Genomic DNA, 25,700 nt, shown 5'->3' with positions numbered 1-25,700 from the left:
GTCTTTTCTAATTTCTCCATTTCTAATTTTCCTCTTTCTTCATAATTTGGGGTAGTTTCTTGACATGAAAATATTGTTATTTATTTTCGAAAGTCTACTTTCCTAGGAGAGAAGTCACTTTTTTCTTTTTAGATTTATATATTTATTTATTTTAGAGAGAGATTATGCGTGTGCACACACGATTGAGTGGGAGGAAGGGCAGAGAGAGAGAATCTCAAGCAGATTCCCCACTGAGCACAGAACTCATATCCAAGGAGGGCTAGATCCCAGAACCCATGAGATCATGACCTAAGCCAGAACCAAGAGTTGGATGCTCAACTGATTGAGCCACCAAGAGACCCTGAGAAGTCACTTTTAAAATGCTATTTAGATAATTAAGTTATGCCATATACCTTATATAAGTCATGCCCGGTACTTAAATCCATATCCATATGACCCAAAAAACCAAACTAGTATGTTGTCTTGGTAGTTTAGCCATCATAAAAAATAAATCTATATGCCACACATATAGCTTGCCTGGCTTTTGCAAAGATGAATCTGAAAAAAGTAAATAAGTTAGTTGGAGCAACTCAAATGATTAAGTGATAGCATCTGAGTATTTCATATGTTTCAAGGAACACTTATTCTTTCACTTCTTTGAGTAGAGTCCAGTAACTTTCTGTTTCATTGAAAATTTAGAATTTTTATGCAGCTTAATAAAATCTTTGAGAAAAAAGTGACTCACTGTTTCCCTCTAGGAGATGTATTAAAACCAAGGTACAAAAATCTGAATATAGGTAAACAAAAAATAGACCAGACAGCACAATGAGTAAAATTTCTCTCTGAATCAATTCAATTTCACACTGTATTAAAATGATCAGCTCTTTCTCTCATTGTATGCCAGTAGTAAAAGTAAACACTCTTTGAAGAAAGTAGCATCGCTCAGAACTTTCAATTATTTCTTTAATTTCTCATGAAACATCTTTCAAAAATTATCAAACATATAAAGGCTAATCATTAACTAAAAATCTAGAGGGAAAATAAAAGCAGAAAATAATAACTAATCTATAGGAAACCTTGATATGGTTGTATCAGACAAAAATTCATCACAGAACTTGATATTATAATAATCTAATAAAAATTCTGAAAATAGATAATGCAATAAATGTAATTAAGAATACAAAAGATGGGCTTAAAAGAATAGACACAGTTTAAGAGAGACTAAACAATTTGGAAGAGAGGGCAAAAGACAATATCCCAGACTGAAGCAAGGAAATACTAAAGGATAGAAAATACGATAAAAATTTAAAAGATATGCAGAACATGGCTAAATTGTCTAACATATATGTAATTTGAAGTTATAGAAGGAGAAGAGAAAAAGTATGGAGGCAGAACTCATTTTTCTGCAGTAATTGAAGAAATATTGGTTTAGAGTTTTCCAACTGGATAGAAAAATTTGCAGCAGACACTCATAAAGCTTTGTGAATTCCAAGCAGAATTAATAAACAAACCAAAACAAAACCACCTAAAAACAGGTACTCCATAGGAAACCACTGAAAACCTAAGCTAAAGAGACAATCTTTAAAATAGCCTGAATAAAACACGATTACTTTCAACAGGGAAACAGATGAAAAACAAACCAAGAAACAGGAAGACTTGGAATTGAAGGAAAATGGGATCTAGACTTGAAGGTTGTTGCTGAAGAGATGATATCAGCTGTGCCCCCGCTCGAGAAATTAACTTGCCCAGATTAGGAAATAAAGACAGAATGTTGAAAGTTCCCTTGCAGTTGTCTTCCAAAGGTCACAAATGACAATAGGAGATGCCCCAATACAATTGGGCTTTCTTATTTCAGTGGGAACATAACAAGGTCCTTGGTAGAGGCCAAATAAATGGTGATGCATATCCAGCGGAGACATAGGAGAAGCAATATTGACCACAATGAAAAGAAACATCTGAATGCTTTAAGGCTCAAATATTTTACAAGGTCATCTGCTGACATGTGACAGTGAATAAAGCTGTGATATTTTGAAACACAGATGAAAGGTTTTTAGGCTAATCAATACTGTCTTCAATTTTAAAACACATTTCTCTCCATTACAAATGAGGTGAGAAATACTGTACAAGTGGCAAGTCAAAAAATATGGCACAATTCCCTTGGCAGCTGCCCATTTCCTTGACTCCATTACTATGCACTTCATGAAGGCCTGTCAATGCTGCCAGCTGAATGAGGGTCAGGGGTTGGGGGAAAACAGGTGTTGCTCAGAGCATTTTATTTGACAGTAGTGAGCATGGAGGTCACTGACCCAGTGGAAGGAAAATAGGCCCAACAACAGTGGCAAGCTGTACCGTGTGACATTCTTTGCCCTCTTTTTTACATTCATTTCCTTTTTGATTCATAGAGAATCTTTTCTTTTTCAACAACATAGGGAATACCCTTTGTTTCTGGGCCCTAGAAGGACTCAAGTCTAAAGATACCTGTGGAGTTTTGAAATTGCAAGGCAGGATGAAAAGTTATTTTGGGCCAGTGTTTGGGTGATTGGGTGATAAATTCTGACTTCTGACAAGAGGTTTAAATAAAATAAAGCATAGAGAAGAATTAGACAATGACAGGTGGGGTCTTTTTTGGTTTAATATGCTTTAACTTTAATTTTCCTACATATATGAAGTGGATGCAATGTTTTATTCATTTGACTTTTTATTTTTCTCTTTTTACTTTCTTCTGATTTCTGTTTCTCTATTTCTCTTCTCTCTCACAATCTTTCACACTCTGGCTTGCTTATACACATACACACACACACGAGCACATTTCCTTCTTTAAATAAAGGAGAAGGTTTTATACAATATTTTGAGATTTTTATTTCAAGAGTATTATTAAGGGATGAAAGTTGGGCATATTTTGAAATATTCTTTGAAAGATACCTATAAGTCATCTTTCTACTTGACGCTTACCACATGATGTTAAATATTCTTGTTTTTTTTCTTTTTACTGTTTTTTAAAATTCATTTAAAAGTAGCAATCCTCTAGAAAGATGCCATCAGGTGTCATTAAGTGACATTGAATAATTTTGCAAAATTGCATAAAAATACATATTTCACCAGTTACTCCTAATAATATTTTATAGCTTAGGTAGTATGCTGCTTTCTAATACTCTAGAGTATTTATGAAAATAGCTGGGAATTAAGGTACTAAGTATTGAGTTTAAAAGCACTACAGAATATTATGTTACTTGAGTAATACCAGCATGAATGAAAAAAAAAAGGTTGAAGAGTGTATCAAAATGCAAATGGTAGTTAGAGACATATCGTGATGTACTGTGATGGAATGATAATGTTATGAATATCTGTTGCTATATTCCAGCAATTAAAAGAATCTGTTTTTTGTAAATGGGATAGACACATTAAATCAACATCTGTCAGATTCAGACTTAAACAGCTAAGGGAAAAACCAAAGGCAATGATGGCAGGGGTTTTATATTTATAAGGAAATACTATATGGATCAATTTTTAAGATTTGCTTCTTTTGATAAAATGAAAAATACCAATTGTTTCCATAAAATAAGCTTTGCTTTTACATTTGACATTTAGTTTGTCCATGTTTCTTTGTTTTGCTTTTCAGACTCAACTTTTCTACATAATTAAGAATTTACAGCTTAAGCACTGCCAAAAACCACATCTGAACTGAAATCAATTATCTGTGTTTGGTAAGTCTGGCAGAAAACATTTGATAAACATTTTTATTTGCAATAAACTCTAATGTTCATGCTTTATCTTTGATCTTATTGAATACTCTTAAGAAAATTTCTAAGCATCACTTCAGGTTATTTTGCCCAAATTGCCTTAAATGTTGGCAAGGTGTGGGACCTCTTTTACTGTTATATTTAATCTGCTGTACCTAAAGCCAAAAAGTCTACTATCCTGCCATTCTTAAACAAAACAAAACAAAACAAAAAGAATAAAAATACATGCCTTTATATTATCCATTTGAATCTGGTAGTTCAACTTTTCATCAAAGTCAAGCTCATGGTAAAATCCTTCCAGTTGGGGGAGCCTGGGTAGCTCAGTGGTTTAGTGTGGCCTTCAGCCCAGGGCATGATCCTGGACACCCAGGATCGAGTCCCATGTCGTGCTTCCTGCATGGAGCCTGCTTCTCCCTCTGTGTCTCTGCGCCTCTCTCTCTCTCTCTCTATGTCTCTCATGAATAAATAAATAAAATATTTTTTAAAAAATCCTTCCAGTTGATCATATTAAAAAATTAAACCTTACTTGTCTTAGTCTGTTTGGGGAACTATAACAGAACACCATTGACTGGGTAAAATATAAACAACAGAAATGTATTTCCTACAGTTCTAGAGGCTGAGAATTCCAAGATCAAGGAGCTGATAGATTCGATGTCTGGTGAGGGCCCAGTTTCTTTTTTGTAGACAGTTATCTTTTTGCTCTGCCCTTACATGGAAGAAGGGGCAAGAGAGCTCTCTGAGGTATCTTTTATGAAACCACAAATCCCATTCATGAGAGCTTCTCCCTTATGATCTAATCACCTCCAAAAGGCCTCCTTTCAAATCCCACCATAATGGGGACTGGTTTCAACATATAAATTTTGGAGGACACAAATGTTCACCCTATAGTATCACTTTACATTGCCAATTCTTTCATTACTTTATCTTATGAAGATTAGTAATTTAGATGCCTAGGATGTACTTCAATGGTTCATCCCATCTTTGAGAGTCAGAAGTTCCTAAGCATTCCCTTACTATACTTGGCCCTTGGCCTCAGTTTTCCCTTTGGCATTTTCTCTTAACATTTTTTTTTCTAAAACTTGGATAATATGTACACAAAAGGGGACTGCAAGTTTCATCTTTGATAATACGGCCACAAAATATAAAATTCATCAGTTTATTATTGTCATTGGTTAAATCATGTACAAAAATAATGACAAATACTGAACAGTACAGAAGCATTTAGAGTGATTGTGGAAATATTAAGCCAAGAAATCAGGATATAGAAACAAAGTATAAGGAAACAAAAGGTTGACAAAGAGAAAAGACAATAAAATGTAAAAAAATTAATATTGGCTGCTAAGCCACTCAATGTATATTTACTGAACAGCTACTATTTTCTAGATACAGATGTATTTCCAGATTTTCAACTAATCACTTTGCATTGACAACTTTTATGATGTTAAATATTTTTCTGATATCAAAGAATGGCTGTTTATTGTAGAAAAATTCTAATATAGGAAAATATCTAAAAATAGAAATGAATACCTCTTTTTAAAAAGATTTTATTTAATTATTTGAGAGAGAGAAAGAGGGACAGAGTGCACAAGCAGGGGTAGTGTCAGAGGGAGAGGGAAAGCAGGCTCTCTGCTGAGCAGGGCTCTATTCCAGGACCTCAGGATCATGGCCTGAGTTGAAGGCAGATGCTTAATCACCTGAGCCACCCAAGAACCCCTAAAAACTCTTTAAGGACATCTTTAAGTTAAAGTATTGCTAACATTTAGCATATCATCTTTTTTTCTGTGTATATACTATTTTTATTGTATTGCAAATCTTCTAAATATTGTTCATATATTCTGATTTCTTAAAGTTAGCTTTATTTTCTTTTTTCCCATTATATTAAAATCTAAAATATCTTAAGTGTTTCTATATATTTCAGCAATTTTATGTGCCAAAATATATTTAATTCTTCCTTTACTCTTGGGCATTTAGGTTGTTTACAGTGTTTTGTTGCTTTAGATGATGTTACAATCAATATTCTCATTCATAAAGTTTTGGGTTTTTTTTCATCAGATACATCCTCAAAATGAATCCCCAAAATGTAACTATGAGTATAAAACTTATATCCAGCAGAATTATTTCAATTTAAATGTCCACCAGTACTTTGAGATTCCCTCTTGCCCCACTAGGTATAATACTAAAATAAAATAAATAAATAAATAAAAGTAGTTACCAGAAAATTTTTTACTGACATAATGGATGAGTAAGAGCATTTTGTTTTAATTTACATTTATTTAATTGCAAAAGTGATTAAATATTTTTAGATGAGTATTAAGCATTTGTATTCTTTCTCATATAATAATAGCTCCATTGAGCTATTAGTTTTTTTCTTATTGATCGGTTAGAATTTATATATTGATATTATAAATCTCTTCTTATAAGTTTTTCCAAGTATCATTTCTTTGCCTGTTCATTTTTTTGTATATATTTGACATACTTAATTTTGACCAAACTCAAACCTTTGGAATTTCTGTCATGATTTTTTTTTAATTGCATTTATGTTTGGCATCTGACCTCATCTAGAGAACCAAAAGATAAACTGATAGAATTTTCCTCTAGTTATTATTTTATCATTTAACACCTTAATCCTTGTGGAATAATTTTGGATTATGATATGAAGTATGAGAGCTGATTAATATATCTATTCCCACTTGTGAACTTTGCAAGTGAAATTTTGGATCATTTGCCATTTTACTATAAAAAAAAGGAAAATAAGTCTATTAAGATAAATAGTATGTCAATATTAAGAAATGTCTCTTTCAGATATCAGATTTCATTAACTATCTAAATTAATGTTAAGAAAGAATTGATATACTTAAACTTTTATATATAAAAGCAATATATCTCTATTCAAATAATATTGTAAAAATCACAGTAATATAAAATGTTAAAACTATAATATAGAAATAAACTATATTTTGTATGATATACTAATGTGATATTGCATTTATGCTACTATATAGTATAAACAAAAACACATATTTTATATTACTATATATGTAATATAGAGCTGAAAATTTAGTAATAAAACAATTATTTATTAAGTGATCTCACATTTTGGTTTAAATTGTTTATTAGTGTTTTATTATTTTGTTGACATTGCAATATTTTACATAAATTTTATAACTGATTAATTACTAAAGGTATTAAGAGAGAGATTGAAGAGGAAAATAGTACCATGTTAAAAGCTTAAAGTATTAATTCAAATGTGCCCAGTTTTTGAATTCTGACTTTAGAAAAATATGTATTCCAGCTGAAATTATATGCCATCCCAAAATTCTATTATCCTATCCACATGTGAGGGTGGGAGAAAGATACTGGAAGATATGCAAGATATGCAAAAATAACACTAATATACACATCTACTGCTTCTATGGAAATCACTTACAAACTCTAAATAAGATGGAGCACCTGAGTGGCTCCGTTGATTGAGCATCTGATTCTTGATTTCAGCTCGGGTTATGATCTCAGTCTCGTGAGAGCAAGCCCCACATTGGGCTCTGCCTGTCTGTTTGTCCCTCTCTGTTTCCCTCTGTCCCTGCCCCTGCTGATCCACACTCTCTCTCTTTCTCTTAATTAATTAACAGAGAAATCTCAAAAAGGAGGTGACAAAGAGGGGAAACACTGAGACCAATAAAACTCTATCTACTGTCTTATCCAAATGACAAATTGACTCTCTTGGAATATATCATATAAACACTAAATTAAAACCCTTGAAAAAAGACATATATTCTGTGAAGGAAATTTTAGTAACAATATCAAATTTAAAATGTGTAACTATCTCAACAAAACACAGAAAATAGGGTTGGAGGCAAGAATAAGCTGAAGAAGGAAGTAAGGAAGTAAAATTTTCCCAAACGTGTCCTCTTTGTGCAGAAGGGAAAAGGAGGGAGAAGTGGGAGAAACAGATTTTATTCCTCTGAGATAATCTTATTGCAGGGAAGGATAAGTTTGGATAAAAGAAACTAAAGCATTTTTATGTACATAAGAGTGCATCTGACTGGGAAAAATATATCTTCCTTTCTAATCATGATACAGAAATATGTGCCTGATTATATAAATAGGAAAAGAGAGTAATATCAATAACATGATAAATTGTAACATTACTTTCAAATTTACAAGGAATAAATTGAATGAAAACATTATGATCAAATGAGAAAAAAATAAAATTTAACACATAAGAAATATATAATTAAGGTCAAAGCAACAAAGTCAAATTTATAAAACACTAAATATAAATGAACTGAATTTTCTCACTAGAGGACAGAGACTGTTAGGTTGAGTTCAATGCACAAACAAATATAAGACACATAATAAGGTAATGCATTAAATACAATTTAAAGAAAGGATGGGAAAGAAACACTAAGGAAAGTAAAGATGGTAAAATGTCAGTGATCATATCAGACATATCACAACCAGTGTTAAAAATCTGAAAATGAGAAAGACACTAAGTAATGATAGCATACACCATTTATAAAGAAGATAAGTCATGCTCTTGTATTTGACAAGGCACAAAGTAGCTGAATCTGTTTGTAAAAGGATATTTCAATTATCCTCTACTAGGTTTGGAGAGAGGAAAAATATTCTCATAAAAATAAATTGAATTTTAAAATAAATGACATTGCATATTAGCTACAAATATGAGTTTATATCTCTTAAAAAGGGAAGATATTTATTTTGGATGTTCTGAAGAATTTGCAAAAATCTGCCCATACTTGGCCACAAGAAAAACTTAAAAATTTTAAAACAAAAGAATTTTTACAGGCTTCACTCATTGATTATTACCAAGTAAATAAATAAAGCATAATAAAAAATGGTAAAAGGTTATCCATTTTGTGGAAAATATATAATTATTGGATCAAGCCAGAAAAAAAATGAAAATTATGATATCTCTAGAAAACCAAAAAGAAAAAAAAGCACAACAAAATTGTAAGGGCATAGCCAAAGTCCTACCCAGAGAAAAATTCACTATTAATGTCTTAATAAATAAGAAAGAAAAATATATAAATTATTTTATGAATTTAGAAAACATAAAACAGTATGAAATAAGTAGAAATACTTCATACTAAAAATAAAAATTGAAGTGAATTGGGGTGCCTGGGTGGCTCAGTCAGTTAAATGGCCAACTCTTGAGTTCAGCTCAGGTCATGATCTTAGGGTCCTGGGATTGAGCCTTGTGTGCTCAGTGGGGAGTCAGCTTCAGGATTCTCTCTCCCTATGCCTTTCCCCCCACTGCTTTGCTCTCTTTCTCTCTCTCAAATACACAAACCTTTAAAAAATAAAAAAATAATAAAAATAGAAATTAATAAAGTAGAATATAGAAAACAGTAAAATTTAAAATCAAGACTGTTTAACATCTACAATATACAGATGGTTCCTGACTTAGAATAGTTTGACTTATATTTTTCAACTTTACCATGGCGAGAAAGCAATAGGCATTTAGTGGAAACTACACTTCAAAATTTGAATTTGGATCATTTCCAGGACTAGCGATATGTGATGCTGGGCAGCAGCAGTGAGCCACAACTCCCAGTCAGCCACATGATCATAAGGGTAAACAAATGATACATTTAACATAACTGTAGCCATACAGTCATTCTGTTTTTCACATTTAGTATAGTATTCAATATATTACATGATATATCCAACACTTTATTATAGAATAGGCTTTGTGTCAGAGAATTTTGCTCAACTGCAGGCTGATGTAAGCGTTCTGAGCATATTTAAGGTAGGCTAGGCTCAGCTATGATGTTCTGTGCATTAGATGAATTAAATACATTTTCAATTTATAATGGGCTTATCAAGATATAACCCCACTGTAAGTCAAGGGAGACCTAATGGGAGACACCTCATGAGATTTGGTAAGAATAAAAGTGAGTAAAAGGAAAAAAGAAAAAATGAAAAAGAAGAAATAACTACATATATAGCATAGATATAAAATCAGGAGATAATGCCAGGTATAGCTCCATGAAAACACATGACAGAAAGGATGACTAATATCCCTGAAAATAGAAATTTCCAAGAAAGTACTCAAGACCACTGGAGAAGAGTTTAGAAAGGTAATTAAAGATTTACCTTTGGAAACTATAACAAGTACTTTCATTTCTAATAACATCATGGACTATATACTTTGAAAAATATTTGCACTTTGAAACAAACAAACAAAAAATATCTTCTTTTAAAAGACACTCTAAATAAAATAGAAGCCAAAACATAGACTTGGGATAAAAATATGCAATACATATATCTGTTAAAGACATGAATCTCAAATATGTAAAGTGCACTTAAAATCAATAATAAGAAGATAATCCCTTAAAATGAAAGGATTTTACCCTTTAAGATGATTTTTAATAATGTGAGCAAATCATTCACAAAATAGGATATATAAGCTACTGAGAATACATAAATTTGATTAACATTTTTTACCATGAGGAAAATGCAAATTATAGCTCAATGGGACATTTCTTCATCCTCATTAGAACAGCAAGAAATTAAGACTAACAATTCAATTATTAGCAAAGTTTCAGAGCAATAGGTATAGGTATTTTCCTAAATTGCTCCTGAGACTGTAAAATGGTAGAACTACCTAGGAAAGCTATTTGACAATTCGAATCCTATATATTTACCCAAGTGAATTAGAAACATATGTTTGTAAAAAGATTATACAAGGATATACATAGCAGCTTTATTCATGATGTCTAAAACCTAAAATCGACAAAATGGCCCAATATGTGTGAATTTGTAAACAAACTGATATAATCACAGTGGATTACTACTCAGCAGTATAAAAGCAACAAATTACTGAAACTTCCAAAAATATAGATGAATCTCAACTTTTTAAATTATTATTATTTGCTGAGAAGGAGCTACATAAAATACAAGACATAGAGTACTTTTTGTATGATTTCATTTATATGAAGATCAGGAACATACAAGATTAGTTGATGGTGATAAAAATCAGAACAATGAGTATCACTGAAAAGAATAATAAGAGAACATTCTAAGGAAATGGTAATATTCTATAAGTTTGTTGAGGTTGTGGTTACATGGATATATACATTTGTCAACCAGGACAAAAATAGTAAAATAATATTCATCAGATTATCTGTAAAAGCAAAATCAATATTATCATTCATGAAAAAATTTAGAAATATGCTAAATATCCATCAGTAAATGATTAAATAATGACTAAAGAAATTGTAATATAATACTACAGTGCAATACTGTAATTCAGTAAAAAATTAAAGAATTACAGATGAATGATTTTCAGAAAGAAATGACTGAAAATTCTTGGCTGAAGAAAAATTCATGTCGTATTATTCCTGTTGAGGAATAATTGACTCCATGCCAAATTAAGCAATATATCCTAAACATAAATATGAACATCATATAGCTATGAAGAAGAACCATAAAATAATAAATCCAAAACTTGTATTTCCAACCTCTCAGTTGGAAGAGGTTATGCATGTATATGAACACAGGGGTTTTCAAATATTTTGGAAAACTTCATTTTTTTTTTGGCCTGGTGATTGGTCCATTGCTATTTATATTCTTTTATATCTGTGAAATACTTAACAATTTATAAAATGGGGTGAAGAGTCAGCAGAAAAGATTTTTTTATGTCTGAATTTTATTCAAACCCAAGGAATGCAATTCCATTATGATTAAAATTGTTACAAAATTTATTTTATTATTTTATTTATTTACTCATGAGACATGAGAGAGAGAGAGGCACAGGCACAGGCAGAGGGAGAAGCAGGCTCCATGCAGGGAGCCTGACGTGGGACTCAGTCCCAGGACTCTAGGACCACACCTGGGCCAAAGCAGGCACTAAACCGCTGAACCACCCAGGGATCCCCTTTTACAAAATTTAAAAAGCAACCGAAACCTACCCAAAACCTGATAAGAGAAGCATGAATTAGAGAACTATGAACTATCTCATTTGTCTTGAGTTAATACAGTAAAAATGTTAATTCTTCAAATATTGATTATTAAATTAATGAATTTTTTATTGGAATCAACACAGAACTCTGATGGGAATAAAATGATTTAAACTGTATATGGAAGATTAAATAAATAGGAGTCAAAATAGGAGAACTATTTAATAAATTAGACTACTAGAATACAACATATACAGAATAAATTCTAAATGGTTTTAGAATGATTCTACACAGATATTTTAGACATTACATATTCAGCCTGGGTTTCTGTGAGAAGCCTTTTTTAAACAAGAATGGAAATCCAGTTGCCAGAAAAGAATAAATAGGCATGATTAATAATGTAAAAATGGAAACTTTGTATAGCAAAAGATCACACTTTCTCAAAACTTAGGAGGCAATACAAAGATAGAGTAAAAGAATTGAGTATCTCTTATATTGTTTCTAACCCTGCTCTCTAGTCTATTATATATTGAATGGATTATTTAATTAGTATAATTAGATGAGTGCTTTAAATTCAAATGAAGTCATAACTCATTTAATTTAGTCAACAAATATGTTTTGGACACCTATTTTGTTCCAGCCCTGTTTTATAGATGCTAGAGAAACAGCAGTGAATAAAACCAAAGAAAAAACCTACCCACATGGAGCTCACATTATAAATAAGTAAAATATATAAAAAACAAATAAGTGAATTGTATATTAAAGAAAATAATATGTAAATATGTAGTACGTTAGTGATAAAAGCAGTGGAGAAAAACTAGAGTAGTGACGTAGGGAGCATGTTGTGTGTGTGTGTGTGTGTGTGTGTGTATGCATAATTTTGGGGTATCCAGGGAATTGTTCACTAAAGGAGAAAGGTGATTAATGACTTGAAAAGGAAGAAAACAAGTCATGTAAGTATTCAAGTTAAGACTATCAGTGGCAGAGGGAAGAGCAAATTCAAAAACAGTGAATTGGGAACATGCTATGTTTGTTGCAGGAGCCACAATGAGGCCAAGGTGGTTAGAACATAATGAGCTGGGCTGGGGACAGTAGAAAAGAAAGGATAGATGATATAGACAGAGATAACAGATCAAGACTATCCACAGTAATAGGAGAAAAGGCAAAATATGTAGTCACAAAAAGCAGATTGCCAGAATTAAGAAGAAATCTCAATAAGCCTGTGGAAATTCTCTTGCATAGGTTTATGTTTTCTCAGTGAAATAGGAAGTAGAGTGGTTGCTGAGAATGAACATGAGGAAGTAAATACTGGAGAATTGGAGGAGGAGGCGGTATGAGTAAGTCATCATTCTAGGTGATGGAGAGAGTGAATGGAACTATAGTACCATTGAGCACTCAAAACACAATTGAAGTTTGTGATTAGAGATAGTTCAGAAAGCATTCTGTGTGTGTGTGTGTGTGTGTGTGTTCTCCAGCCATACTCGTACAAATGTACATGCCAGAAAAGACAGAGTTGGATTTAAACAGTTGTTTTGCCATTTGGATTTGGTACAATGCATTGAAAAAGGAACAGGGGAGTTGGAAGTGTATGTGAGGGAGTAAATCTAACTGAGGAAGTTAGCTGTGTAAACGGGAAAGTGGGGACGTAAGGGTGATGAGGACCATAAAAATCTGGTAGTGTCAATAGTTTATAGATCCTCGGGGGTCAAGGGTTGTTGAAAATGGGATTTAAGAGAGTGAGTTGAAAACATTTGGTGTGGACATTATGGATTGACAAAATTGGCATGGGGTTATAGAAGAAAACAACTATATTTCTCACAATGTTTAAAGATAAAAAATAACATCTATTTGAGATTCATGAAAGTTCCAATTCAGTCATTCGTTTTGGACACAGGTTTGAAGAGACAATTTGTACATTAAGTTGTACTATTTGATATTGAGCTCCTCAAAAAAAAAAAAAAAAAAAACCTTGCTAAATGTATGATTAATCTTTCATAGCTGTTTTTCATGTTTTTTCTAAAGCATTTTGGAAGCCATTGGTATTGGTATTATTTCTTGAGAATGATATCATTTTATCATTCTTAAATAATTTAAGGTTATTTTATGTCTTAAAAATACTCCTTTCAAAGCTCAATATACATATAATCTATGTGTTTGTCTATGTCTATGCACATGTCTTACTATGTGTGTGTGTTTTTATGATTGATAATCTCTTGTTAACACTGATTCTCAAAGTTCATATACTGAAGAATTTTTAAAAATACGTGTTCCCATAAAATAACCTTTCCCATTTACTTTCATCTACTTACCTTGGTCATTTTTCTGCAATGTTCACTTTCCATTCCTCATACATCTTTTGCAAGGTTTCAATACCAGGACTTTGGCCCTAATCCAACACTTAGTTTTGGCTGTTGAAGACAACAGGTAGGGAACTGTTTTAGGGAATTTTAATATGAAATCACTTTGCTAAGTTGTAAATGTTTGCAGAAATATAGATTTCTGTAAGCATAAGTTTTAAGCATAAAGTTTTAATTTGAATTAAACTCCTATTTCCTCTATGCACATAACCTCTAAAAAATCTCTTTAGAATTTTAAAATTCTGAAGGGAGGAGGGAACTCAGATCACTTGGTTTAGGATTTTGCATAATCTGTGCAAGATGATAATAAATGTCTCATTTGTTGTGTACCCTATTTTCTTACAAGACAGTCATGAAATATATTAGCATGTTAAAAATTCTGGGAAGTCCTGTAGCAAAGAAATCTGACCAAATTCAATGCAGCTTTTCTCAAACATAGTTGATATCAAAATTACTACCTGTCTTTGTTTTTTGCTGAACTCCTATTGACATCTCTTCGAACAAATACTTCTCAGAACAGTTTAAGAAATGTTGTTCTCTCAATAGATGAATAAACAGAGACATAGTATATCGATAGATTTTTCTAAAGTTGTATGACTATTTATTAGCAGAAAGGATTAATTTGGACTTCCAATTAAGTGCTTCTTTCTTCTGGTACTTTCTTACCCCAGTACTCTACTGAGTCATATCAAGGCAAAAGGAAAAATCTGTAACATTAATCTTGTCATTATTTAAAATGCTGACATTTTAGGTTTTTATTTATTTGCATAATTTTAAAAAATACTGATTAAAATGTATGTATCTTGATTACTGAGTTTTTTATTGTCTTTTATATTTTGTGCTTGAGTGCCCCCTGTACCTAGGCTAGTTCTGGGTTGGATTATCTCAACAAAATTATATGTATCTCCAGTCTTGCAACATCCAAAATATATTCCAAATTATTTAAAAGTTTGATGGAGGTGCCTGGGTGGCTCAGTCGGTTAGGCATCTGAGTCTTGATATCAGCTCAGGTCTTGATCTCAGGGTCATGGGCTCAAGCCACATGTTGGGCTCCATGGCGAGCAAGGAGCCTACTTAAAAATTTTAAAAAATTTTTAAAAATTAATGAGGTCCCCACATCAAAACCCAATCTTCGGTTACTCTCATTCCTCACATTTGTAGATAGAAACATACCTACTATTTTCTGCCCTTTTGTTCCTGAGAATAAGAGTATGCCTCCAATTTTTGGAATTTTATAATGATTTTTTTTCAGGGAAATGCTTTTTTTTAAAGATTTTATTTATTTATTCATGAGAGACACACAGAGAGAGAGAGAGAGAGAGAGAGAGAGAGAGAGGCAGAGACACAGGCAGAGGGAAAAGCAGGCTCCATGCAGGGAACCAGATGTGGGATTAGATCCAGGGTCTCCAGGATCATGCCCTGAGCTGCAGGCGGCGCTAAACCACTGTGCCACCGGGGCTGCCCCAATTTATGGAATTTTATTATATAAATATCATGTAGATTTTTGCACATTTTCTGAAAATCTGAGATTTTAATTAACTGATAATTAAGAACCCAGGTCTTACACTAACCAGTTCATATATGCAATGGAATAAACTTGGGGCTGAGATTACATCTACTAGTTCCATGTAATAAAAATTCATATTCATCAGCTCAGTGAACTCAAATATAGCATGTTCTAAAGTGTGTTTCAGAGAAGGGCATGTTAATAGGTTTGGGGGAGGAGTGGGGCAAAATAATAAAATTAGTTGGATAGATAAAGGTCTGAATGAAACTAAAGAGAGTCGTTATTTCAGGACTTCTCAGAGCCTTTAATATGCTAATGTTCTTCAGGAATATGAAAAAAAGAAAAACTTTACAGAATGCAGTGTTTACTGAACATGTCTGACTGTACATTTTTATATATATATATATGTCTGAATATATGTGAGCTTTTGCATAGAGCCTCTGTCATGGCACTATTGTTTCACAGATCGTGTTTGGAAAACACATCTCAAAGAAGCTAGTCAAGCTTAGATTTTGTTTTATAGGAAGTATTTTTCAGATGCTGTGTAATTCAGTGTTCAGTGGTTCCATTTTGTTCTCCAGTAGTAGTTCACTTATCCCAAAGACCAGCCAGGACTCTTGTTGTGCTGGAGAGAAATATTGAAAATTAACTGTTTTACTGAGTGACGATTTATGAAAATAGACCTGATTTCTCTGACCAATGCATCCAACATTTCACAGCTAAATGTTTTCCTAACTCTTGGGTAGCTGGTATGCACCTAATGGAAGAGTTCCCTATTTGGAACAGCTGATATGTTTCTCCTCATTGGCCCCGGTACTTCTGATCTGTTTGCTTCAAAAGAAATTGGGAAAATTGGGAAAATCTAAACCTTTACCCTTGTTACACCTCTATTGTTTTCCACGTACAATGCAATGCATCCTTTCTTATATATGGCCATCCCTGAGGTCTGGAAGACCTTTTATTTTGCTTCAGGGATCCTGACGAAAATAATTTCTTGCCCACCCCTCTCCAGAGCCAATTATTAATTGGAAAAAATTAATAGTGATCTGCTGAAAATCCAATATGAAGTCTAAACCTGGTGTTCCTGAGAGTGTGTTTGAGAATAATTTTATATTTTAGAGAAACTTTGGATAAATTCTGATAACCATACTTTCAACTGCAGACAAAGATCCCAGACTGACCACAATGTAAAATCATCGCCTCTAACTGCCTTTCCTTTTCTTTTGTTTTAGGCGTGAACGCTTTGATAACATGTCAAGGTATGGTGAGGAAACATCGTATTTCACTAGCAGCACAACCACTACCCATAACACACTTATGAACCTAAGTTAGTTTTCATCCCTAAACATCCCATCCGTAGTGCATTCACTGGCCGCACAGGTGGACCCTGCTTGGGTCAGAAAGGAATTTTCTCATCGTTAGCAGCACTACTTCCAGACTTTGAGTTTTTCAAAGTGAAATAGGGAATTGTTGTTTATAAAATATTATGATGGTACAGAGTCTGTAGCAACTGAAAACATTGCAGTGTTTGCTGCAAGGCATGAGGAGCCAGTGACACAGCTCATTTCCTCAGCCGAGCTCTCTTTGCCGCCTTGTACAACACTTATTTCAAAGCACGCCACAGCTTAGAACTGTCGTGATCCCCATTAATATAAAATCATTGACCCCTGCTCCTGCTGGTGCGACTAAATTACATTCTGCTGCTCAGCGGCAGCCGCACATGGGGCCAGCGCTTTTGCTCATGGCCAGGTGCCTTGATGCCAGCGCAGCCCCTCCTACGCCAGGGTTTGCCTTTAATGAGGATTAGGCACCTTCAAAGATCTAGGAGGACCCACTCCCAGGATGGAGGCCTTTCTAATGGCATCTGGGCTTATCGTAGGCAGTAATTTAGTATCTCAGAGGAGACTGAAGAGACATTCATTTCTTGCCTCTAAGAAATTGCAAGAATGTGTTTTTGTGATTGGCTTTCCCCCCCTCCTCTCTCCACCAGCACAAATTCAAAAGCATTATGCCTGACAACACCATGTTTTAGTAAAACCCAGAAGGTGGGTGTGGTAAAACAATATCCCAAATGATGGCATAGCCCAGCTGAGGAAATGCCTCTTTTATATACTGTGTTACGTGATGTGCTACTGATGGGTCTAGACCCACTCCCAGATGCCCCACACTCATTTCATCTTTGTATTTCAGGTGGTGGGATTTGCTCACAAAAGGATTGATAGCCTGATCCAGGATCTGGTCTGTCTTCTCATTGTGTGCCTCAGCTCCTGACCCTCCTGGGTCTGCCCTTCCATGTGGTTCCTTTGCTTTCTGAGAATGAGGGGATCAGGGATTCTAAACCTTCCCACAGTGGGTGTGGAATTTGCAGGAATGTTCCCTGTGCTGCCACAAGCAATCACTCCTGCCTTGGCTGTTAAGGGACAAGGCTGCAGAGTTAGGTGACGAAGCGTAGGAAATAGCCATCGAACACTGCCAACATACTTGAGATAATCAAAGTCCTCCCTCACAAAACTCACAGAAAAATGAAACAAGTAATTAAAGATCACTCACACATGTGGTATTAAAATAAGTGTGATTATGTGAATGTATATACATATTTTCACACAATTATTTGCAGTGTGTTTAGATAAGTTCTTTATATAGCAAACTGTTACTCGTAAAAAGCTCAGAAATAGTTTAGCACCAGAATAAAAAATCTGGTGTTCGAAGTATTATTTGTGGAAAAATCGGATGTTTTTGTCTGGCGAGGGAAGGAAGCTATGTATTAGAGTAAAGCTGGTGAGTTTAATCCAGGAGAATCTGAACTCTGATGAATCAGTTGGTTTTCTCTCTGTTGTATTTGTAGTGAGACAAAATCATGAAAGTTTCTCAATCTCGTTTTTAGTTCTTAGGTATATTTTGGTAAGAAATGGTGCGTTCACTCAGTCAACCAACGTGCACACTGAAGCCAGTCGGCAGTATAAAATGGGACAAAATGTAATCAGCACTGTGCTGGTCACACTGACTGTATATGGAGACTTTGTCCGAATTTTCTACTCTGATTCCTATCAGAAGAAACAAATTAACTTTTATAGCCATAGGGAGTATCTGAAGAGAGTTCTCCCTAACTGCAGAGAGGTTAAATGGTCCACAGTATTTAATTACAAAATTTATAAATACTATTTGTTGATAAAAATCCGTTTAAAATAAAAGATGCACAAAAGCCAATAATAATAAGGAAACATGACATTTCGGAGGGTTGAATTTATCTCTGCGATACCTAAATACATGCAAAAAATATAAAGAAAAATAAATTGTGTTTCACTATACTTTGGAAAAGACTTGTTTTTGGTTTCTGAAATTATTTTTTTTCCCTGAGGTTTAATTGTATTTCGTGAAATTCAGTATCTGGATTAACAACTTGCTTCTGAAAGCTGATACCCAAACAGAGGGCTTTCTTTCCAGAAGGGTGTCCTAACCCCAGTCACACGTCTGCTAATTTGGCCTTTCTCTTAATCTCAGAAGAACTTGCTGAACAGAAGTGAAACTATGCACGTGCTAATGGCTCACGCTCTGCAAACTCCCCTCTCTCCCAGAGAGTGTCTGGTGTGCAAAGCTGAGCTGGAACAAAGATACACTAATTATTCCCCATTAATTTGTCTGCTTGAATGGTCCTAAATACCAGAGTGATTAATTAGCGCGAGGCAGCCGGGGCAGGATGTCACACCCTTCTCTGCGTTTAAGTGTCGGCAAGGTTGTGCTCAAGTGTTGACAACAGCATATCTTTAATTTTCTCCAAGAAGAAAAGTTTAGTCAGTACAATTAATTTGAGCTTGGCTGGCTTGCAGGAATAAATGTAACATGTGGAATGATATTACTGCTGTATAGGCATTTTTTTTTTTTTTTTTTGCCTCCTTAGGGTACAGTAAAACTTTTTTGGCAACTTGATTATTGAATAGTGTATTTCTATAATTGTTTCAATTTGGCTTAATTACTTTTGTGCATTTTGCAGCAAAAAACATGGATCATAAAATAGTAAGAAATTATTATTCATAAAAGGCTGGGATGGCTATAGATGAATGCGTAGATAAGAATTAGAAACAGATAAAAATGGCATTAAATTTGGTATCCTTCTAACTATGCAATTTTCTCCCATGGATTGAAATGTACCTCAATGCTACCAAAAATAATCAGTGATCACTTAACCCCTAAAAGATATGACTCAATTTATTAAAAAATATATAACGAAAAGTTTATTTGGCCTGATTTTTGAGGAGGCGGGTTTTCCTGAGATTTTAAGCTTTCCGAATGATATTTTGCCTTGTTTAATCTCCTGACTAGCAACATATATAAGTTAGTTATAAAGAAAAACCGTATAACTGATTTTTAACGCTTTCACTTCATATTCCCTTCTTTTTTGTAATTTTGTCTAACAGAGTGTTTTCCTAAAAAATAATTAGCTCCATTCTAAAACAATTACATACTGTTTAGAAAAATAAAATGAATCAAATAAAGTAGCTGCTGCCTATACTATTCTTCCCCCTTTTTTTTAAAGATCGAACTAGAGACATAATTCTGGAATAGAAAGAAAAAGCTATATAACTAAGAAGTAGTATGTTTCATTTGTTGCATTATATTTCCTTGTTGTTAGTGAAATTTTAAATTGATTCATTTTGCTATGGGCATGCTGTTTTGTTTTGTTTTGTTTTCAAACAGTGGAAAGAGAAAAAAAATCAGAGGGCCATGCAGCCGGCAGCATGGATGTTCTCATCTTTTCTTTCTCAATCTTCCCCAAGCTCTATACAGGCCCGAAAGGCTATTCAGCAGCAGGGGTGGGAGCACCGAGGGAGGGAAGGGGTCGCCTCTCCCATCTCTCCATGTATCTCATTGTTCCTCACTTGTCAATGTATTTCCCACACACCATCTCCAGCCACTCTGAGCCTCATCCCGGCGGCTGGTTCCATGACCTCCACGACATTATTCTCTCTTCCTCCACTCCCCACATCTACACTTTTGTTTTCTTTTTTACTTTTTTCCCAGGCTGTGGTTGCTATAAGACCATCCCTCCGGCTATATAGGGTTGTCGAAAATATTTGCTGGAACAACTGACTGCAAAATAAAAGTTTCTGAGCGCAGCGATCCCTGGGCCCTACTTACTGCACCTTATTCTTGCCTTCCCTCTCTCCTTTCACCTCCCATTTCCCCACAAGTTTTCACAGCGTTTATTTGTTTTCCATTGAAGCAGCATGCATTGTGAAAAAAAAAAAGCACAGTTTCTGGGCTGGAATCTCAGTTTTACTACTCATTAATTGTGCAATTTAAAGCAAAAAAAAAAAATCACTTAACCTTTTGAGCCTCATTTGCAAAATAGGATTATTAATATTTGCTCCTTGAAGAAGTAAATGAAATAAGAAATCTGATTTCTCATCCACTCTGTTTAGCACTCTGTTACTCTAGATAAAGAAAAAGTAACTATTTTCTTGGTATTTCATAGTTTATTAAATATTTGCCATACTTGCCATAAATCTATGGCAGGGCATAAAATTATTGGCAGTATTTACACTCACTTGAAATGACTGCGTTCCATTCTTGAGTTTTGCTGCTCTCCCGCTGCCTCAAGACCAGATAAACCTGGAAACAGTTGGAATGGTGTTGGTTGGGCCTCTTTGTATCAAAAGGGAAAAATGCTTTCTTTCACTGAAATTTCTCACTTTGAGACATGGTTGTATCTTTGAAGAGAGAAGAACCACTAAAAAGCTGCGATAATCAAAGCTAAATATCATCCATTCCTGCTTTCACATCAAAAGATGGAATCTAGTTCCCCTGTTCTTGAATCTTGCCTGGATTTGGTGACTTGACATTTCCTAAGGAGTGCTACGAAGTGAAGTCCTAGGATTTTTCAAACTAGGTCATAAGAAACTGCAGTTTCCCCCTGGATTGCTTGGTATGCTTGCATTATGATGCTTCCTCCACGAACCTGTAAGAGGCTACATGAGAGAGCTACATGGAGGGGCCACATGTAGATGCTCTGGTCAATAGCTCTAGCTGAGCTCACGTGTGACATCCAGCAGGAACTGACCAGCATCTTGGATGTTTAGCCCAATCAAACCTTCCAATAACACAAGCACCAATCACCATTTGATTACAACCCCATGAGAAAGCCCAATTGAGAAATCACCCAGATTTTTCTGTGGCAGCATTTCATTCACAGAAATGTGAAAGATGATACTAAAGTGTTGCTTTGAGCCACCAAGACTGGGGGTAATTTGCAATATAGACAGACTAATCAAACAACAACAAAACTGAATTTTAGCATGACTTAAACTTTGCATATCATAGTGGCAAATCAAGATAATATTTACAATATTTACAGATAATATTTACAATATTTACAAGATAATATTTACAGATAATATTGAATAATTGAGGGAAAAATTGTTTTCGTGTGTATCAGCTGGCTCCATTCATTCATCTATCCATCACTTGGCTACCATGAGCCAGGGTTTTTGTTTGTCACATACACAGTGGACATTTTATAAACAAAAGTTCATAAAAAAAGTTTATAAGTATTAGTTCCCTGATATGTATTAATTTAGAAATGTGCATCGCCAAAATAGTTTTATAAATAGGTTAAAAACATACATCTTTAGAAAACCAGTATATATCATTTTAAGAAATGAGGTGAGATACTACATATTGTGCTGTAGTGATTCATCCTTAACTCTAAATTACACTGATTCCTACGGACAAAAATTCCCTAAACAGAGGTTATCATTTTTGTCTGTTTGTAGATATAGAATGTGAGTAGAATGGAAAACTGACTAGCTGTTAAAACAAGGACACTTATTTCTCCCACAATTCCTTGATAAAATTTTCATCCTAATAGTGGTGTCATTACTCTTGATCTTTTCAGAAAGATCAGTGCCAATATCATATTGTGTGCTGTAGACAACACTGGTCACACAAATCACATCTTTTGGGTGAGCAGAAGATGAAAACAATTTAATTTATGGACTTGACTTTTCCAGAAAATACACATTTTTTCTTTAGCTTCTTGCCTTTGGCCTTCTTTGACAGTTCCATCTGCTTTTCTTTATCACCTTTGTGGGCTTGTTCCCTGCTGGACCTTAAGTTGCGGAGCTCAAAGAGTGGAAATAGTTTATCAAAACAACTTGGGTATCTTATAAAGTGGAAGTGACATAGGGTGAAATGTTTAGTATCTGGACACCAAGTGGCTTGTAATAGCTAAAGCAATGATACACCTGCCTTCCCCCTCATTTCACTTTAATGAGCATGTGAGTACTTAAAGCCCAGGAAAGGAAGAGAGAGAGAAAAGGTGATTTTGCTTTGTAAAAATAAATAAATAAAATGTAAGAGCCCATGCTGGAAAAAGTGGCAAACAGTATAGATAGTAATTGTGTTACACATAACCAGCCAGATCTCTTGAACACTAACATTCAGGACTTCCTTCCCCATTGTCTCCCAAGCGATAACATTGTTATGGTGTAAAGGAGAGTGCTACCCAATTAACGAAAAATTTCCCCTCTCCCAACAGAGGATAGTTTTGAAAAGCATGTGTTTTCTTCTGCCCACTGAGAGGCTTTCTGAAGCAATGTTTTCATGTCTACCCTCATATTGAAAGTAGTATTTGTGAACCTTAGTTCACCTGTAAACATCTATATGTAAAGTCTTAGTTTTAGTATCAGAGACTCTCAGATATCAGGCAAAGGTCTGTTGCCAGAAAGTTACATTGGAATAAAAATCCAGACCTGTGGACCCCACATTGCAGGAATGGGATCTGCGAGTTTGCACTTGTCCTCATCTACCATCACGAGTAGCGTACCCAAGCTTTGTTCCATGGAACTAGAGTACCTTGAGATGCTCTATGAAAAGAATATTCTGTCCTGGAGATTCACAGTCCAGGTGATCATTATTAAAATCTTATGTTTAACCTGGTATAACCAAGTATTTCTGAACTTGCTGGACCTTCAAAACATTTTTTTAACAGAACATTTCATGGAGCACATTTTGGGAAAGAGGAGTTTAGAAATGCTATAATGCCCCTTCCATGAAAATTAAGCAAAACTTCCTTTGCTTTTGCAAATTTTTTTCTCATATATTCTCATAATATTTTCTGTAAGCTCAATATTTCTTTTCTCTTTCCAGTTGCTCACCATCTGTTGTTAACTTTTATATGTTCTCTAATAATATTTGAAAATAAGAAACTACCTTAAAATTCTAAGTGTGCCTGAAATGCCTGTTTTTTTCCAAGGAATGTATGTATTACTCATGACTTCATAGGCATAATTCTAAGAATTTACAAAAGTATAATCAAAATACCCTACTATAAAGTGGTCACTAGAACAACTCTCCATATCCTGATTTGTATTTTAATTAGTTATGGTCATGAATTTTCTTTTGCTGGACCCCATGCTACTTGAGGAAAAGATCTGGCTCACCTTGCCATGTTCAAAAGCCTTTGCTGAATTGTGTTGATTTCTGAAACCAAGTTTCCCCTGACTTGTGATGTCAATATACAGAGGCTGCTCAATGTTCTGATTCAGTAGTTGACTAACTTTGTCAGGTTTCTGTGTTTTGTTTGGTTTTTGTAAAGATAATTGACATTTCATCCTCAATTTGTATTTTAGAAGCATCACTAACCAACATTAGCTTATCATCTACTTTGGCACCAAAACCCAATCTGTCATATTTTTTATAAGCTCCTTGAGGACAGGGTTTATGTATCTTTCTCATAAACCTGCAATACTGTTTTATACAGCAGCATTCAAGAAGTAGTTGTGAAGTGGATATAAATAACCAAAAGGAAAATATGTTGAACAACCTGTGACCATTATGACTTCCTCAATATAATGTTTTTCTAAAAATCAAAATCCCAGACTTGATGTTTATGGCAACATATGTGCCAACCTGGGACTACTTTCTAGGCACTGAATGGATTTTTCCTGTCTTTTTTTTTTTTTTCTGTCCCTTGCTCTTGTTCCTGTTCATATCCAAAACTCTGAATATTCAGTTTATGCAGTTAAAAGTTAAATTTCAAAGATAATGAATTTCAAAGTGGGTGTTTTATTAACTGTAGCAATAAACAAGTGAGAGTTACATTACACTGTGACAAAAGTTCTTCAGCTTCTATGGGCCCTTGTGTTCCCAGATGAAGAGCCAAATGGAAATGTTTAATAAAACATGTGTGAGACTGCACAATAGAACAGTCCTTACATTTTACATCAAGCTGCATCAGGGTCACGGGAGGTGTTTTATTAGCACAGTCAACAATAATATCGTGATTTTTATTAGGAGGCAAAGATAGTGAGAGACTACTAATTATTTTTCAGCCTGAGGGACATTTTTTCTTGAAATGACTGTTAATTTGATCATTGTCGTGCAGTTCACAGATTTACATGAACTTATTTCACTGTGACACATGGTTAAGAACCAGACTAAGATTGTTGCTTTATTAATGGTTTTCAGTAAATGTATTCAAAAGTGCTAACTGTGTGGGTGTATGGATGATATTGATAGCACTTGGAAGGTTGAATCCTTTTGGAAGTAGCTAGCCTGAAGCCCTTTTCACATGATATTTTCTTTGTTCATGCAGTGAGATGTTAAGCCTACAAGAATGAAATAAAATCCCAGTGAAATAAGAATGGTGTTGTCTCAGATATTACCAAAGTGGCTTTTCTGCAAATGTTTCCTTTCTTTTCTTCCCCTTCCCACAAATAGGGCAGGCTTTAAAGATATGAAAAAGCCAATGATTTCTCAAAACACTTGCTTTGACATAATCAACAAAATACCGCACAATGTTTTTGTTGTTAAATGTTATAGAATAGGAGTAATCTACTAACACTTGAACCGAGAATTCTTACAGAGTGTACTTCTACAGCTAATTTATTATGATTTTCTTTTTGATCTGTATGCATTATGCTAAGCTGAAAACAAGAATCTTATGCTAGTAGTGACCAGGTTCATTTTTATTTTATTTTATTTTATTTTATTTTATTTTTATTTTTATTTTTTTACAAATGTCAATATTCAGATAAAAAGTTTTACAAAAATCTTCTCCTGCCCTGATACCAGGAGACAGTCCAAATAAGACATATTTTTAATGATGGAAGTCATCTTCAAAAAGGGCAATAGTTTAGTATGTAGAAGGAGAGACCCTGTGATTCATTCTGCTGGGTTTTCTATTTAATTTAAAATTGAC

General features: G+C 34.1%; 1 long non-coding RNA gene across 2 annotated transcripts in view; it reads left to right on the top strand.

The window, feature by feature from the left end:
- LOC144317095 (uncharacterized) overlaps positions 1–25,700 on the top strand; it is a 288,856-nt gene that overhangs the window by 149,083 nt on the left and 114,073 nt on the right. For both annotated transcript variants that reach the window (XR_013382980.1, XR_013382979.1), the window contains exon 3: positions 3,599–3,683. This is a non-coding gene — a long non-coding RNA (uncharacterized LOC144317095). The remainder of the gene's footprint in view (positions 1–3,598; positions 3,684–25,700) is intronic.

This window comes from Canis aureus, chromosome 7, assembly GCF_053574225.1.
Source record: "Canis aureus isolate CA01 chromosome 7, VMU_Caureus_v.1.0, whole genome shotgun sequence".
Lineage (NCBI taxonomy): Eukaryota > Metazoa > Chordata > Mammalia > Carnivora > Canidae > Canis > Canis aureus.
Note: the sequence above shows the minus strand (reverse complement) of the source record. Positions and strands in the feature narration are given on the sequence as shown.